Here is a 3,804-nt window from a genome sequence, read left to right on the forward strand (position 1 = left end):
TCCCCAGGAAACAGTGCTCAGGTGAGAAGGCTGAAAACAACGGCTTGCCCACACACCCTGACAAGCTCCAGAAGCACTGGGCCGCCTCACAAGCTTCTCTGAAGAAACCCAAGCTGCAGCCAGAGGGCAGAGCAGGTGCCAGGCAGGATGGTAATGGTTAGGAACTCTGCCTGAGCTAGCAGGGATGCACTATTTCTCAAGTCCGTCTCAATGGTCTTCCTCGAGTTCCTTCAGAAAGCAGACAAGGCACACCTGCCCTTTGGTGCTCACAGTGTATCGTGCTCCCTTTGCTGAAGTAACTTTATACACAAACTTTCATGGCATCGGTACAGGGTGGAGCTCATTCACTCCGCATTTCACCACCATCCAGGCAGAAACAGCTCCGGAGCCACGTGGCTGCTGAACTAAGAGACCTGTCAGTGATTTATTATCCAAGTGCAAGGTACACTTCAAGGACATCTTACATGTACCCGGAAGTCTCACAGGGAGACTTGGTTATTGTCCTTGTGTCATGGCTCTGGGTCTGGGGCAGCAACTGGAGGTAGAGGCAAGCAGCCTATAGGGGTGGCACACACCTTTAATCCCAGAACTTGGGAGGCAGGGGCAGACGGCTCTCTGAGTTCTACACCAGCCTGGTCTACAGGGTGAGATCCAGGACACCCAGGGCTATAGAGAAACCCTGTCTCAAGAAAAAAAAAAAAAAAAAAGACTGAGGCAAGCAAGGGAATTTAGACATGTGGGCCCAAGCCTCTGGCTTGTGAATAAGAATTCCTGGAAAGAAGTGGTATCTGCAGGGCTGGAGAGATGGCTCAGAGGTTAAGAGCACTAGCTGCCCTTCCAGGGGACCTGGGTTCAATTCCCAGGACCCACATGGCAGCTCACAACTGTCTGCAACTCCAGTTCTAGGGACCTGGCATCCTCTCAGAGACATACATACAGGCAAAGTACCAATGCACATAAATTTTAAAAATAAAAAAGAAGTGGTGTCCACAAAGGCTGGTTAACTGATTAAGAACATCCAATCACTTAACAGTAAAACTCCTTTGGAATGCTCTAGCAGACTCCTTGTTCCACCAATCAGACCGTCTCCAGGGCCTCTTCTCCATTGTGCTATCACCCGGCTGCCTGATGGACCCACACATACTTTCTTTCAAGTGTCTTCTTCATTTATGGCTTTATGTTCTGTTCTGGTCCTACAAAAAATTTCATGAAACTTTTCACATTGGAAAATGAATTTGGAGTGATCTAAATCAGTGTTCCCCGGCCACAGTCACTTTTATCTGGCTCCAGAATAAACTCTTCATTCCTTTGAGATGGGAGTGTTTTTGCATCAACAGGCCTCAGCTGCACCAGCACTGGCTCGGCAGCTGTTCAGATCAATTTCCCCAGGTCAGAACCGGTCAGCACCAGTAGCCATGACACTTAGCTGCGAGGGGATGGTGAGTAGGGAGGGATCCATCATGCTGGTGCAATGCAGTTGAGCCAGACTTATGTTCAGAATGTGGTAGTGAGAAAACCATCATGTTGTCTTCAGACAGGACCTCACTGTCCAACTGAGGCTGGCCTCGACCTCCACATCTTTCTGGCTCCATCTCCCAAGTGTTGGGATTATAGGCATGTACCGCCATGCCCAGGAACCTGTTGTTTTATCTCAAGGGACTAAGCAGGAAGTATTTTCGTGTATGCTCTCCAGCCCTGAGCCAGAGTGCTATAGGTTAGGGAGGCTAGCGTCCTGGAATCTCTTAACAAGCACTGTTGGGAACAGCCCGACCTACTTGGGACTTCTGTAAATTTTCCTGAGTCTCCAACAGTGTGCAGAGCAGACAGCATTCTAGTTTGCTATCATCTAGAGATGACTAATGCCTCATCGTTGTGCTTGGATGCACTTCCCATCTTGTACCTAATTCTGGTCACATTACCTCTTACAAAGCTACTGCCATTAGGAGCCTCATTCTAGAGGTAAGGATGCTGAAGCAGAGAGAAGCTACTTCGTGGAAGACATGATATGAAGCCCAGGCAGTCTGACTCCAACGCCTAGGCATTACAAATCCTGCCATTTTTACCAACAGAATCCTGCTTGCTTTAGTTCCAGTTCACGTCTCTCTGCTCCCACCCACTCAGGGGAAATCTCAAATTCAGTCTGGGCTACCCAATAAGTCGAGGCTAGCCTGGCCTGCACAGGGAGAGCTGTGAGCCTGACTGGCTTCACATTCTGCAAGAAGACTGGCATGTCAAGAAAGCATCTGAGGAACCAGGCCATTTTTAAACACCCTGTGCTTGGGGCAATTGCAAAAGCAGTCATAGCAAACTCACCACTGCAAGGAGGAAGCTCTAACTTTCAACAGGTCCCTAAGGGAAGTTACCTGCTGCACTGACCAAGCAAACAGAAAGCCAGCAGTAACCAGGGCTCTCTGGAGAAGACCCACACAGCGACAGAAGCAAGGGCAGGGCGCCGACATCCCTCTGAGCAGGCCAGTCAGATTTAAGCACCCCTGGGGCACATTACACTTCCTAGATACACATGCCACAGGACAGTTAGCTTGAGTTCTGTCCTGTCCCTTCAGCAGGGACCTCTCCAGGCTCAAGTCTCTTTCCCTCGCCTTGCGTCCTGTCCGGTCAGTGCTGCCCATGGTACCATCCTTCCTCAGCCACCTGCCAGTGCCCACTCAGCCTATCAGGTAGTCCAGCTTTTCCTAGAGAACCCAGCCAGCAACTGCACCCCTTTACATGGTTCATGAACTCCAGGGAGGCCTAATCTTTACCGTCGTCCCATACTACCTTGGAGCCAGGGCCCAGGTGCCAAGTTATTCTACCAGCCAACCAGCTTGGCTGCCTCTTTGGGTCTGTCCCCTGCCTGCTGCGTGCCTAACTTTCTACACTTACCATCTCACCAACCTGGCCACCCTGGCAGACCATCCCTCACATCCTTCCGGACCAAACCTGGGTGCAATGGCGGATCATCCCTCACATCCTTCCAGACCAAACCTGGGTGCACTGGCAGCAGTGACTGCGGTGGCGGGAGGACCCACAGCACTTGTGAAAGCAGCAGGCCACTCATGCCCATGCCTCATCTCCCCTCTCCCCCTGCCGAGGAGGGAAGGCCTTAGGCGACCCTGCATCCCCGGCAGCTTCGGTCTCCTGTGAGGTCTGCTGCTGCTCCCTCTACAAACATGAACTATCCACCAACGTCCGTTAATAACCAGACACCTTGGACTGACATCCGAGGGAATGAAACCCCAGCACTCTGCTTTCTGAAGCAAAGAACTTACTTCACTTCATTTCTTCCCTTGGTCCAGGAAAGCAGTACTTCCGGGCAGCCAGACTGGAAAACCAAATGGAGATGCTTTCTGGCCGGAAATTCTTTTCTTTCAAAGGTCAAAGCAGTTGGTTCAGGTTGGAGTTGGGTCCACAGTGTTAACTTGATGCTGCTGTGGTCTTTCTGACTTCCAGCCGTTGGCAGCTCTGCTGTTTCCTCTTTGTTATTGGAACTCTCTAGAAACTGAAAAACCCTGGCCAACACCAGCCACCTCTTACACTGGACACTCATTACCAGGAGAATAAGAGCCGTCAGCTCCTCCAAAGAGCACTGTTTCTCAGGACCTGTGCCACACGTCACCCACTGCAAGCCTGACAGCCACTTCCTGTCATTCTCTTGGCCACTCTCTCAGGCTGAGAGACAAGGGACAAACAGGTCTGGCTCCAGCTGCCCTGGCTGTGCAGGCTCCAGTCAGAGATCTCTGCCTCTCTCTCAAGATTCTAGAGGCCCAGTAGCTTCTAGAGCAAGAAGACACCACTACCAACAAG

This window comes from Onychomys torridus, chromosome 14, assembly GCF_903995425.1.
Source record: "Onychomys torridus chromosome 14, mOncTor1.1, whole genome shotgun sequence".
Classification (NCBI taxonomy): Eukaryota; Metazoa; Chordata; class Mammalia; order Rodentia; family Cricetidae; genus Onychomys; species Onychomys torridus.